The 15400-nt window shown below is 43.9% G+C and overlaps 1 long non-coding RNA gene across 5 annotated transcripts; it reads left to right on the top strand.

The window, feature by feature from the left end:
- Positions 1–316: 316 nt before the first annotated feature.
- Positions 317–13458, top strand: LOC139003644 (uncharacterized). Of its 5 annotated transcripts, none has more exons than XR_011470279.1 (12): positions 317–1199; positions 1591–2542; positions 2935–3872; positions 4268–5220; positions 5613–5781; positions 6957–7908; positions 8301–9252; positions 9647–10596; positions 10990–11159; positions 11772–11934; positions 12329–12480; positions 12866–13458. It is a non-coding gene; the product is annotated as an uncharacterized lncRNA (long non-coding RNA). The 5 variants fall into 5 exon arrangements; XR_011470278.1 differs by having other exon boundaries at positions 5613–6564; positions 6957–7125; XR_011470276.1 differs by having other exon boundaries at positions 5613–6564; positions 8301–8469; positions 12866–13457.
- Positions 13459–15400: the final 1942 nt, after the last annotated feature.

The following is a 15400-nucleotide window of genomic DNA, read 5'->3' as shown; positions in this document are numbered from 1 at the left end:
AGGGAGGACAAGATAGGAGGGAGAGATGACAGGGAACACTGCCCCCTCCATGGAGGGTCCCCTGTCCCCCCATGAAGGGTTCCCAGTACTTCCAGCACTGCCCCTTCCCTCAGTCCCTGTTCTCACTGCCTTCTCATGGAGGGCCCACTATTACCTTGTTTTGACCACTCTGTGTTTGGTTCCTTTTCTCCTCAGCCTTGCCCCCTCCATGGAAGGTCTTCTGTTTCCCTGCCCTGCTCCTCAGTCACCGGCCTCTGAATGATGTGTGCTCAGGGCTCCAGTGTTCATCTCTCCTGCCTCCAGGCCACCTGTCCACTCTATGTACCTGAAGTATATCTCACCCTCTTCATCTGCCTAAATCCTACCGGTGATCGCAAGGCACATCCCAAATATTTTTTCAAATGTCAAATCACAATGTGATCTTCACAGGGAATGGAGTTGGGGAACATAGGAGAGGGTATAAAAGGGATAAAGGTTTTAGTTGGAGAAGACAGGAAACGTGATGGATATGATTGTGGTGTGGGCCGCAGAACAGTATGAATGTATTTAATACCACTGAACTGTGAACAGGAAAACAGTCGAAATGGTAAATATCTCTGTGATAAAACTATGCAAAAAAGAGAGAGGAAAGGAAGGCCAGGTCTTACAACAGAACCATGGTGAGATGAGTTCTGGCTACCTGAATATACACTCAAAGGAGGCCCTTGGACACACAGTGATGAGAAGGCCCCGGGGTATGAGGTCCATTGGGAAACACTGGGCAAGACATAGTTCCCTCCTGTCCACACACGGGCATCTTAAGGGAAGCCGGAATGCTGTGTGGCGCTCACCATTGTGTGCTGGTGCAGAGAAGCGCACATCTGAGGGGAATGCATTTAGCACAACCACTGTGGAAAGCAGTCAGGAGTTACCTCAAATAATTAAAAATGGAATGTCCATGGTTCCATCTAACAGTGATTCCACTTCTGGGAATGTATCCCTAGAAATCAGAGACAATGATAGGAAAGAACATATGCACTGCCATATTCATTACACTGTTATTTACAATACCAAGATTTGGAAGCAGCACATGTGCACATCAGAAGATGAGTGGATAAAAATGCTTTGGTACATTGACACAATGGAATACTACTTGGCTGTGTAGAAGAAGGAAATCTTAATTATTTGTGACAGCGTGGATGGACCTGGACAGCATTTTGGTAAGTGAAATCAGTCAGAGACAGACTAATACCGTATGATTTCACATATGTTTAGAATCTAATGAGCAAAATATATTAACAAAGAAAAAAAGAAAACAACTCATAGGAAGAGACTGACTGACAGTTGGCAGAAGGGAAAAGGTTGTGGGGCAGAGTGAGAGGGTGAAGGGATTAAGCAAAGAACAACAACAACTCATAGATACGAACATCACTATAGTGATTACAGGACGGAAAGTGGGTGGTGGAGGTGTAAGAGGGTAAAGTGGTCAAAATGCGATGGAAGGAGACTTGATTTGGGGTGGTGCACACACAGTACAATATACAGATGATGGGTTATAGACTTGTACTCCTGAAGCCTACATGACCTTATTACCCTGTGTCAACCCAATAGATTCAATTAACAAAACGGGAAGAACATTGTGACACAAGCTACTATGTGCATGGAACTTGAAGGTGTTATATTCAGTGCAAAAGTCACTAAAAAGAAGACCACTACTGTGTGTTTCCACTCACGTGAGGTCCCCAGAGCCATTGGAGGCAGAGAAGGAAGGCAAGATGGAGGTACCAGTGGTTGTGGGGTTGGGGTGAGGGATGGAGTGTTGTTTACTGGGGGCAGAGTTCCAGTTGGAGAAGTTGGGAAAAGGGATGGATATGATGGTGGTGTGGCTGGCACAACATTATGAATGTCCTTAATACAACTTGCAATGTGCACCGGAAAACAGTGGAAATGGTAAATTTCACTGAGATAAAACTACGCAAAGAAGAGAAATAAAAAAAGGCCAGGTCTTAAAAATAACCATGGTGGAATGAGATCAAGTTACCTGAATTCCTGCTCCCATGACGCCTCTGGACACACACTGCTGAGAAGAGCCAGGGGTGTGAGGTAAATTGAGAAACCCAGGGCAAAGCTTGGACCCTTCCGGTCCATCACACGGGTCTCTTAAGAGAAACCTGTGATGTTGTTTCGGGCTCACCATTGTGTGCAGGTGCACAGAAGCGCACCTATGGGGAGAATGCATTTTGTGCAGCCACTGCTGAAAGCAGTAATGAGTTACCTCAAAAAATTAAAAATGGAACTTCCATTCTTCCATGGAACACAGTGATTCCATTTCTGGAAATGTATCCCAAGAATGAGAAACACTTATTGGAAAGAATATATGCACTGCTATGTTCATTACACTGTTATTTACAATACTAAGATTTGGAAGCAGACATGTCCCCATGAGGAGATTAGTGGATAAAAATGCTTTGGTACATTGACACAATGGAATACTACTTGGCTGTGTAGAAGAAGGGAATCTTAACTATTTGAGACAGCATGGATGGACCTGGACAGCATTTTGGTAAGTGAAATCAGCCAGTCAGAGTTAGACTAATATCGTATAATTTCACATATGTGTGGAATCTAATGAGCAAAATAAATTAACAAAGATAAAAGAAACAGAATCATAGCAAGAAAACAGACTGACAGTTGTCAGAGGGAAAGGGCTTTGGTCTGGGTGAGAGGGTGAAAGGTTTAAGCAAAGAACAACAACTCATAGATATATGGACATCACTATAGTGATTACAGGAAAGAAAGGGGGTGGTGGAGTCAGAAGAGCTTAGAGGGGTCAAAATGCGATGGAAGGAGACTTGATTTGGGGTGGTGAACACACAGTACAATATACAGATGATGGGTTATAGACTTGTACATCTGAAGCCTACATGAACTTTTTAACCTATGTTAACCCAATAGATACAATTAACAAAATGGGAAGAACATTGTGACACAAGCTACTACATGGATGGACGTTGGAGACATTATTTTCAGTGCAAAAGTCTGTCAAAAGAAGACAACCACTCACATGAGGTCCCCGGATCCATTGGACTCAGAGCCTGAAGGCAAGATGGAGGTCCCAGTGGTGGTGGGGTTGGGGTGAGGGATGTAGAGTTGTTTACTGGGGGCAGAGTTCCAGTGGAGAAGATGGGAAAGTGATAGATATGATGGTGGTGTGGCCGGCACAACAGTATTAATGTCCTTCATACAACTTGCAATGTGCACCAGAATACAGTAGAAATGGTAAGTTTCATCCTGATAAAACTATGCAAAGAAGTGAAAGAAAAAGAAGGCCAGGACTTAAACATAACCATGGTGGAATGAGCTCAGGCTACCTGAATTCCTGCTCCCACGACGCCTCTGGACACACTCTGATGAGAAGAGCCAGGGGTGTGAGGTCTATTGTGAAACCCTGGGCAAGACTTGGACCCCACCTCTCCACCCTACGGGCCTCTTAAGAAAAACCTGTGATGCTGTGTGGGGCTCACGATTGTGTGCAGGTGCAGAGATGCGCACTATGAGGAGGATGCATTTTGTGCAGCCACTGCTGAAAGCAGTAAGGTGTTACCTCAAAAAATTAACAATGGAACTTACATGCTTCCATGGAACACAGTGATTCCATTTCTGGAAATGTATCCAAAGAAATCAGAGACAATTATTGGAAAGAACATATGCACTGCTATGTTCATTACACTGTTACTTACAATACTAAGATTTGGAAGCAGACCTGTCCCCATAAGAAGATTAGTGGATAAAAACGCTTTGGTACATTGACACAATGGAATATTACTTGGCTGTGTAGAAGAAGGGAATCTTAACTATTTGTGACAGCATGGATGGATCTGGACAGCATTTTGGTAAGTGAAATCAGCCAATCAGAGACAGACTAATACCATGAGATTTCACACATGTGTAGAATCTAATGAGCAAAATACATTGACAAAGAAAGAAGAAATGGACTCATAGGAAGAGAACTGACTGATAGTTGGCAGAAGGGAAAAGGTTGTGGGTCAGAATGAGAGGGTGAAAGGATTAAACAAAGAACAGCAACAACTCATAGATACAAACATCACTATAGTGATTACAGGATGGAAAGTGGGTGGTGGATGTGGAAGAGGATAAAGCGGTCAAAATGCGATGGAAGGAGACTTGATTTGTGGTGGTGAAGACAGGGTACAATATACAGATGATGGGTTATAGACATTTACACCAGAATCCTACATGACCTTATTACCCTGTGTCAACCCAATAGATTCAATTAACAAAACGGAAAGAACATTGTGATACCAGCTACTATGTGGATGGACCTTGAAGACATTATATTCAGTGCAAAGGTATGTCAAAAGAAGACAATTACTGTGTGTTTCCACTCACATGAGGTCCCCCGAGCCATCGGAGGCAGAGATGGAAGGCAACATGTAGGTACCAGTGGTGGTGGGGTTGGGGTGAGGGATGGAGTTTTGTTTACTGGGGGCAGAGTTCCAGTTGGAAAATATGGGAAAAGGGATGGATATGATGGTGGTGTGGCCGGCACAACAGTATGAATGTCCTTAATACAACTTGCAATGTGCACCGGAATACAGTAGAAATGGTAAGTTTCATCCTGATAAAACTATGCAATGAAGAGAAAGAAAAAGAAGGCCAGGACTTATACATGACCATGGTGGAATGAGCTCAGGCTATCTGAATTCCTGCTCACAGAACGCCTCAGGACACACTCTGATGAGAAGAGCCAGGGGTGTGAGGTCCATTGAGAAACCCAGGGCAAGGCTTTGACGCCTCCGGCCCACCCCACGGGCCTCTGAAGAGAAACCTGTGATGCTGCGTGGGGCTCACCATTGTGTGCAGGTGCAGAGAAGCGCACCTATGGGGAGAATGCATTTTGTTCAGCCACTGCTGAAAGCAGTAAGGAGTTACCTCAAAAAATTAACAATGGAACTTCCATGCTTCCATGGAACACAGTGATTCCATTTCTGGAAATGTATCCCAAGAAATCGGAGACAATTATTGGAAAGAATATATGCACTGCTATGTTCATTACACTGTCATTTACAATACTAAGATTCGGAAGCAGACGTGTCCCCATGAGAAGATTAGTGGATAAAAATGCTTTGGTACATTGACACAATGGAATACTACTTGGCTGTATAAAGCAGGGACTGTTAACTATTTTTAAGAGCATGGATGGAACTGGACAGCAATTTGGTAAGTGAAATCAGCCAGTCAGAGACAGACTAATACCGTATAATTCCACATATGTGTGGAATCTAAAGAGCAAAATAAATTACAAAGAAAATAGAAACAGAGCATAGGAAAAGAACAGACTGACAGTGGTCAGAGGGGAAAGGGTGTTGGTCTGGGTGACAGGGTGAAGGGATTAAGCAAAGAACAACAACAACACATAGATACGAACATCACTATAGTGATTACAGGATGGAAAGTGGGTGTTGGAGGTGGAAGAGGATAAAGGGGTCAAAATGCGATGGAAGGAGACCTGATTTGGGGTGGTGAACACAGAGGAGAATATACAGATGATGGGTTATAAACTTGCACACCTGATACCTACATGACCTTATTACCCTGTGTCAACCCAATAGATTCAATTAACAAAACGGGAAGAACATTGTGACACAAGCTACTATGTGGATGGACCTTGAAGACATTATATTCAGTGCAAAAGTATGTCAAAAGAAGACAACTGCTGTGTGTTTCCACTCATATGAGGTCCCCGGAGCCATTGGAGGCAGAGACGGAGGCAAGATGGAGGTAACAGTGGTGGTGGGGTTGGGGTGAGGGATGGAGTGTTGTTTACTGAGGGCAGAGTTCCAGTTGGAGAAGATGGGAAAAGGGATGGATATGGTGGTGGTGTGGCCGGCACAACAGTATGAATGTCCTTAATACAACTTGCAATGTGCACCGGAATACAGTAGAAATGGTAAGTTTCACCGTGACAAAACTATGCAATGAAGAGAAAGAAAAGGAAGGCCAGGTCTTAAACATAACCATGGTGGAATGAGCTCAGGCTACCTGAATTCCTGCTCCCACGACGCCTCTGGACACACTCTGATGAGAAGAGCCTGGGGTGTGAGGTCCATTGAGAAACCCAGGGCAAGGCTTGGACCCCTCCTGTCCACCCCATGGGCCTCTGAAGAGAAACCTGTGATGCTGCGTGGGGCTCACCATTGTGTGCAGGTGCAGAGAAGCGCACCTATGGGGAGAATGCATTTTGTTCAGCCACTGCTGAAAGCAGTAAGGAGTTACCTCAAAAAATTAACAATGGAACTTCCATGCTTCCATGGAACACAGTGATTCCATTTCTGGAAATGTATCCCAAGAAATCGGAGACAATTATTGGAAAGAATATATGCACTGCTATGTTCATTACACTGTCATTTACAATACTAAGATTCGGAAGCAGACGTGTCCCCATGAGAAGATTAGTGGATAAAAATGCTTTGGTACATTGACACAATGGAATACTACTTGGCTGTATAAAGCAGGGACTGTTAACTATTTTTAAGAGCATGGATGGAACTGGACAGCAATTTGGTAAGTGAAATCAGCCAGTCAGAGACAGACTAATACCGTATAATTCCACATATGTGTGGAATCTAAAGAGCAAAATAAATTACAAAGAAAATAGAAACAGAGCATAGGAAAAGAACAGACTGACAGTGGTCAGAGGGGAAAGGGTGTTGGTCTGGGTGACAGGGTGAAGGGATTAAGCAAAGAACAACAACAACACATAGATACGAACATCACTATAGTGATTACAGGATGGAAAGTGGGTGTTGGAGGTGGAAGAGGATAAAGGGGTCAAAATGCGATGGAAGGAGACCTGATTTGGGGTGGTGAACACAGAGGAGAATATACAGATGATGGGTTATAAACTTGCACACCTGATACCTACATGACCTTATTACCCTGTGTCAACCCAATAGATTCAATTAACAAAACGGGAAGAACATTGTGACACAAGCTACTATGTGGATGGACCTTGAAGACATTATATTCAGTGCAAAAGTATGTCAAAAGAAGACAACTGCTGTGTGTTTCCACTCATATGAGGTCCCCGGAGCCATTGGAGGCAGAGACGGAGGCAAGATGGAGGTAACAGTGGTGGTGGGGTTGGGGTGAGGGATGGAGTGTTGTTTACTGAGGGCAGAGTTCCAGTTGGAGAAGATGGGAAAAGGGATGGATATGGTGGTGGTGTGGCCGGCACAACAGTATGAATGTCCTTAATACAACTTGCAATGTGCACCGGAATACAGTAGAAATGGTAAGTTTCACCGTGACAAAACTATGCAATGAAGAGAAAGAAAAGGAAGGCCAGGTCTTAAACATAACCATGGTGGAATGAGCTCAGGCTACCTGAATTCCTGCTCCCACGACGCCTCTGGACACACTCTGATGAGAAGAGCCTGGGGTGTGAGGTCCATTGAGAAACCCAGGGCAAGGCTTGGACCCCTCCTGTCCACCCCATGGGCCTCTGAAGAGAAACCTGTGATGCTGCGTGGGGCTCACCATTGTGTGCAGGTGCAGAGAAGCGCACCTATGGGGAGAATGCATTTTGTTCAGCCACTGCTGAAAGCAGTAAGGAGTTACCTCAAAAAATTAACAATGGAACTTCCATGCTTCCATGGAACACAGTGATTCCATTTCTGGAAATGTATCCCAAGAAATCGGAGACAATTATTGGAAAGAATATATGCACTGCTATGTTCATTACACTGTCATTTACAATACTAAGATTCGGAAGCAGACGTGTCCCCATGAGAAGATTAGTGGATAAAAATGCTTTGGTACATTGACACAATGGAATACTACTTGGCTGTATAAAGCAGGGACTGTTAACTATTTTTAAGAGCATGGATGGAACTGGACAGCAATTTGGTAAGTGAAATCAGCCAGTCAGAGACAGACTAATACCGTATAATTCCACATATGTGTGGAATCTAAAGAGCAAAATAAATTACAAAGAAAATAGAAACAGAGCATAGGAAAAGAACAGACTGACAGTGGTCAGAGGGGAAAGGGTGTTGGTCTGGGTGACAGGGTGAAGGGATTAAGCAAAGAACAACAACAACACATAGATACGAACATCACTATAGTGATTACAGGATGGAAAGTGGGTGTTGGAGGTGGAAGAGGATAAAGGGGTCAAAATGCGATGGAAGGAGACCTGATTTGGGGTGGTGAACACAGAGGAGAATATACAGATGATGGGTTATAAACTTGCACACCTGATACCTACATGACCTTATTACCCTGTGTCAACCCAATAGATTCAATTAACAAAACGGGAAGAACATTGTGACACAAGCTACTATGTGGATGGACCTTGAAGACATTATATTCAGTGCAAAAGTATGTCAAAAGAAGACAACTGCTGTGTGTTTCCACTCATATGAGGTCCCCGGAGCCATTGGAGGCAGAGACGGAGGCAAGATGGAGGTAACAGTGGTGGTGGGGTTGGGGTGAGGGATGGAGTGTTGTTTACTGAGGGCAGAGTTCCAGTTGGAGAAGATGGGAAAAGGGATGGATATGGTGGTGGTGTGGCCGGCACAACAGTATGAATGTCCTTAATACAACTTGCAATGTGCACCGGAATACAGTAGAAATGGTAAGTTTCACCGTGACAAAACTATGCAATGAAGAGAAAGAAAAGGAAGGCCAGGTCTTAAACATAACCATGGTGGAATGAGCTCAGGCTACCTGAATTCCTGCTCCCACGACGCCTCTGGACACACTCTGATGAGAAGAGCCTGGGGTGTGAGGTCCATTGAGAAACCCAGGGCAAGGCTTGGACCCCTCCTGTCCACCCCATGGGCCTCTGAAGAGAAACCTGTGATGCTGCGTGGGGCTCACCATTGTGTGCAGGTGCAGAGAAGCGCACCTATGGGGAGGATGCATTTTGTGCAGCCACTGCTGAAAGCAGTAAGGAGTTACCTCAAAAAATTAACAATGGAACTTCCATGCTTCCATGGAACACAGTGATTCCATTTCTGGAAATGTATCCCAAGAAATCAGAGACACTTATTGGAAAGAATATATGCACTGCTTGTTCATTACGCTGTTATTTACAATACTAAGATTTGGGTGCAGACATGTACACATGAGAAGATTACCAGATAAAAATGCTTTGGTACATTGACACAATGGAATACTACTTGGCTGTGTAGAAGAAGGGAATCTTAACTATTTGTGACAGCATAGATGGATCTGGACAGCATTTAGGTAAGTGAAATCAGCCAATCAGAGACAGACTAATACCGTGTGATTCCACAAATGTGTACAATCTAAAGAGCAAAATATATTAACAAAGAAAGAAGAAACGGACTCATAGGAAGAGAACAGACTGACAGTGGTCAGAGGGGAAAGGGTGTTGGTCTGGGTGACAGGGTGAAGGGATTAAGCAAAGAACAACAGCAACACATAGATATGAACATCACTATAGTGATTACAGGATGGAAAGTGGGTGTTGGAGGTGGAAGAGGATAAAGGGGTCAAAATGCGATGGAAGGAGACCTGATTTGGGGTGGTGAACACAGAGTAAAATATACAGATGATGGGTTATAGACATTTACACCAGAATCCTACATGACCTTATTACCCTGTGTCAACCCAATAGATTCAATTAACAAAACGGGAAGAACATTGTGACACAAGCTACTATGTGGATGGACCTTGAAGACATTATATTCAGTGCAAAAGTATGTCAAAAGAAGACAACTGCTGTGTGTTTCCACTCATATGAGGTCCCCGGAGCCATTGGAGGCAGAGACGGAGGCAAGATGGAGGTAACAGTGGTGGTGGGGTTGGGGTGAGGGATGGAGTGTTGTTTACTGAGGGCAGAGTTCCAGTTGGAGAAGATGGGAAAAGGGATGGATATGGTGGTGGTGTGACCGGCAAAACATTATGAATGTCCTTAATACAACTTGCAATGTGCACCGGAATACAGTGGAAATGGTAAGTTTCATCCTGATAAAACTATGCAATGAAGAGAAAGAAAAAGAAGGCCAGGACTTATACATGACCATGGTGGAATGAGCTCAGGCTACCTGAATTCCTGCTCCCACGACGCCTCTGGACACACTCTGATGAGAAGAGACAGGGGTGTGAGGTCCATTGAGAAACCCAGGGCAAGGCTTGGACCCCTCCTGTCCATGCCACGGGCCTCTGAAGAGAAACCTGTGATGCTGCGTGGGGCTCACCATTGTGTGCAGGTGCAGAGAAGCGCACTATGAGGAGGATGCATTTTGTGCAGCCACTGCTGAAAGCAGTAAGGTGTTACCTCAAAAAATTAACAATGAAACTTCCATGCTTCCATGGAACACAGTGATTCCATTTCTGGAAATGTATCCCAAGAAATCAGAGACACTTACTCGAAAGAATATATGCACTGCTTGTTCATTACGCTGTTATTTACAATACTATGATTTGGAAGCAGACATGTACACATGAGAAGATTACCGGATAAAAATGCTTTGGTACATTGACACAATGGAATACTATTTGGCTGTATAAAGCAGGGACTGTTAACTATTTTTAAGAGCATGGATGGACCTGGACAGCATTTTGGTAAGTGAAATCAGCCAGTCAGAGACAGACTAATACCGTATAATTCCACATATGTGTGGAATCTAAAGAGCAAAATAAATTAACAAAGAAAATAGAAACAGAGCATAGGAAGAGAACAGACTGACAGTGATCAGAGGGGAAAGGGTGTTGGTCTGGGTGACAGAGTGAAGGGATTAAGCAAAGAACAACCACAACACATAGATACGAACATCACTATAGTGATTATAGGACGGAAAGTGGGTGGTGGAGGTGGAAGAGGATAAAGGGGTCAAAATGCGATGGAAGGAGACTTGATTTGGGGTGGTGAACACAGAGTAGAATATACAGATGATGGGTTATAAACTTGCACACCTGATACCTACATGACCTTATTACCCTGTGTCAACCCAATAGATTCAATTAACAAAACGGGAAGAACATTGTGACACAAGCTACTATGTGGATGGACCTTGAAGACATTATATTCAGTGCAAAAGTATGTCAAAAGAAGACAACTGCTGTGTGTTTCCACTCTCATGAGTTCTCTAGGACCATCGTTGTCAGAGACAGAAGGCAAGATGGAGGTAACAGTGGTGGTGGGACTGGGTGTAGGTATAGAGTGTTGTTTAGTGGGGACAGAGTTTCGGTTTTAGAAGATGGGAAAAGGGATGGAGATGATGCTGGTGTGAGCAGCACAACAGTTTGAATGTGCTTAACACCACTGAGCTGTGCACTGGAAATCAGTGGAAATGGTAAATTTCACTGTGATAAAACTATGCCAAAAAGAGAACGGAAAAGAAGGCTAGGTCTTCAAACAGAACCATGGTGGGATGTTCATGCTACCTGAATTCCAGCTCCCTGGAGGCCTCTGGACACATAGTGTTGAGAAGATCCTGGGGTGTAAGGTCCCTTGAGAATCTCTGGGCAAGTCTTGAGTCCCCCTTTTCTAGCCACAGGCCTCTTAAGAGAAGCCAGGGATTTTGTGTGGGAAGGCACCATTGTGTGCAGGTTCAGAGAAGCGCACCTCTGGGGTCGAATGCTTTTAGAGAAGCAACAGTGGAAAGTAGTAAGTTGTTATCCCAACAAATTAAGAATGGATCTTCTATGCAACACAGGTATTCCACTTCTGGGAATGTTTGCCATGAAATCAGAGACACTGATTTGAAAAAATATATGCTCTCCTATGTTCATTGCAGTGTTATTTAGAATACCAAGATTCATAAGCAACCCATGTGCCCATCAGTATATGAGTGGATAAAAATGCTTTGGTACATTGACACAATGGAGTACTACTTGGCTGTGTATAGAAGGGAATCTTAACTATTCGTGAAAGCGTGGATGGACCTGGACAGCATTATGGTAAGTGAAATCAGCCAGTCAGAGACAGACTAATACCATATGATTTTACATAAGTGTGGAATCTAATGAGGAAAATAAATTAACAAAGAAAAAAGAAACAGAATCATAGGAAGAAAACAGACTGACAGTGTTGAGAGGGGAAAGCGTTTGGTCTGGGTCAGAGGGTGAAGGGATTAAGCGAAGATAAACAACAACTGATAGACACAGACATCACTATAGTGATTACAGGAACGAAAGGGGGTGGCGGAGGTGGAAGAGGGTGAAGGGAGTCAAATGGTGATGGAAGGAGACTTGACTGGGGGAGGTGAGCACGCAGTACAATATACAAATGATGGGTTATAGACTTGTACACCTGAGGCCTACAGGACTTTATTAACCAATGTCAACCCAATAGATTCAATTAACAAAACCGGAAGAATATTGTGACACAAGCTACAATGTGGATGGACCTTGAAGACAAGTTCAGTGCAAAAGCCAGTCCAAAGAACACAACTGCTGATTCCACTCTCATGAGGTCTCCAGGGCCTTCGGAGTCAGAGACGGAAGGCAAGATGGAGGTTCCAGTGGTGGTGGGGTTGGGGTGAGGGATGCAGTGTTGTTTACTGGGGGCAGAGTTCCAGTTGGAGAAGATGGGAAAAGGGATGGAGATGGTGGTGGGGTGGCCGGCACAACAGTATGAATGTGCTTAACACCACTGCGCTGTGCACTGGAAAACAGTGGAAATGGTAAATTTACTGTGATAAAACTATGCTCAAAAGAGAAAGAAAAAGAATCCCAGGTCTTAAAACAGAACCATGGTGGGACGTGCTCAGGCTACCTGAAATTCCACTCCCAGGAGACTTCTGGACACATAGTGATGAAAAGAGCCTGGGGTGGGAGGTTTGTTGAGAAACCCTGAGCAAGCCTTGGTTCCCTCCTGTCCACCCCACAGGCCTGTTAAGAGAAGCCAGGATTCTGCGTGGGGGTCACCAGTGTGTGCAGGTGTATGAAGGCGCACAACAGGCCAGCCCAGCAGCCTGCCTGTTCCACTACCCTTGCTGCTGAGGATGGAACCCCCCATGGCAACCCCACCTGCCAGGGGTGCCACCCAGCTGCCCTTGGAGGAGACCGATGAGAAGTGCCAATGGCTTAAAATGGGCCTCTTTTAATGTTTACATTAATAAAGATTTTAACCCCAAATAATTTATTCCATGAGATGATTGTTCCACCATAGAAAATTATGGAATTTACTTTCTAAAATACTGACTCACAGGACTTTTTTTGTGACATCCACTAGGGGACATGTGTTAGAATTGGATGGTATTGTGGTTCAAGGCTGTCCACGTCTGGCTGTGACTTTAACTTCATCTGAAGAGGAGACCAAAGGTTGACATTTGAGACCTTGAGGTTTTAATGAAAGAACTGTCTTCCCTGGCTCACACACTGACACACACACGCATTCATATACACCCATTCACAATCATTCATACACATTGACATTCACAAAACCACACGCACATGCACACACATACCTTCATATATGCATACATACACGTTCACAATTCAGTAACATGATTCATAAATTCACACACACATTCATACAACACCTATAAACAATCATACACATTGACTTTCCCATGCCCCCACACATGTACACACACATACTCACTGTTACACATGCTTAAACACACAGTGACATTCAGTCAAACACAATAACATCCATATTCACACACACCTTTGTACATGCTTACACACACACACACACACACACACACAGGCAGAAATAAGAGAGAGAGAGACACAGAGAGAGAGAGAGAGAGAGAGAGAGAGAGAGAGGTGGGGAAGTCTTCGCCTCCTGCAGGAGCTCAGAATAACAGAATTTGCGGGGGAGAGAGCGGGGCTTTCTGGCAGGTTCCACTGCACTTAGAGAGCATGGAACATTTAACCAGCATTGGGAAGCCTTCAGCTCCTCGGAGGTTTGCTTGCCTCTGCTCCCCTCTGCCACATCCCTACTCCATGCATTAGTCACTGTGAGTGAAACCATGACTGGGCTATGGGGATAAGACGAGCCAGGCAAAGTGACCTCAAATGAAAGAGAAATATCTCCACCCTCACAGATGTGTCTGGGAAGTCAGCCCACCTCTGACAACACACAGGTCTCACTCAGGAACATTTTAGCCTTATTAAAAATATCACTATTTAGATACCTGAAATCTACAATTAATTTGCCAGTAATGTAATTTTTAAAAAATACAGAATTCTTGCCCTAACCGGTTTGGCTCAGTGGATAGAGTGTAAGCCTGTGGACTCAAGGGTCCCAGGTTAGATTCCGGTCAAGGGCATGTACCTTGGTTGCATGCATATCCCCAGTGGGGGCTGCGCAGGAGGCAGGTGATTGATGTTTTTCTCTCATCGATGTTTCTAGCTCTCTATCCCTCTCCCTTCTTCTCAGTAAAAAATCAAAATAATATATTTTTAAAAATACAGATTTTTAGAGTTGATTTTTAAATGAACCCTAAAGCATTGTAGACTTTCTAATTTTAAAAAGCAGTTCCAAAGAAACCATCAACAAAACAACATAAAAGCCCACTGCATGGGAAAACATATTTGCCAATGTCATATCTGATAAGGGCCTAAACTCCAAAATTTATAGGGAACTCATGCAACTCAACAAAAGGAAGACAAATAATCCAATCAAAAAATGGGCAAAGGATCTAAATAGACACCTTTCAAAAGAGGACATTCAGAAAGCCAAGAGACATATGAAAACATGCTCAAAGTCACTAATCATCTGAGAGATGCAAATCAAAACAACAATGAGGTACCATCTCACACCTGTCAGAATGGCTATCATCAACAAATCAACAACCGACAAGTGCTGGAGAGGATGTGGAGATAAAGGAACACTCCTGCACTGCTGGTGGGAATGCAGACTGGTGCAGCCACCATGGTAGACAGTATGGAGTTTCCTCAAAAAACTAAAAATGGAACTCCCTTTTGACCCAGTAATACCACTTCTAGGAATATATCCCAAGAAACCAGAAACACCAATCAGACAGGATATTTGCACCCATATGTTCATAGCAGCACAATTCACCATAGCTAAGATCTGGAAACAGCCTAAGTGCCCATCAGTATATGAATGGATTAGAAAACTGTGGTATATCTACACAATGGAATTCTATGCTGCTGCAAAAAAGAAGGAAATCTTACCATTTGCAATGGCATGGATGGAACTGGAGAGTATTATGCTAAGTGAAATAAGCCAGTCAATGAAGGAAAAATACCACATGATCTCACTCATTCATGGATAATAAAGACCATTATAAACTTATGAACAATAATAGATACAGAGTCAGAGCTGCCTCAAACAGATTGTCAAACTGCAGTGGGAAGGCCGGGGAGGGTTGGGGGGCAGGAGTGAGCGGGGTAGGAGATCAACCAAAGGACTTGTATGCATGCAGATAAGCATAACCAATGGACATAA

The sequence above is a fragment of the Myotis yumanensis genome, unplaced genomic scaffold (genome assembly GCF_028538775.1).
Source record: "Myotis yumanensis isolate MYYU_CA2020_CCGP unplaced genomic scaffold, mMyoYum1.0.hap1 SCAF_2, whole genome shotgun sequence".
In the NCBI taxonomy this organism is placed as follows: domain Eukaryota; kingdom Metazoa; phylum Chordata; class Mammalia; order Chiroptera; family Vespertilionidae; genus Myotis; species Myotis yumanensis.
The sequence above is the reverse complement of the archived record's forward strand: the minus strand, read 5'-3'. Positions and strand labels throughout refer to the sequence as shown.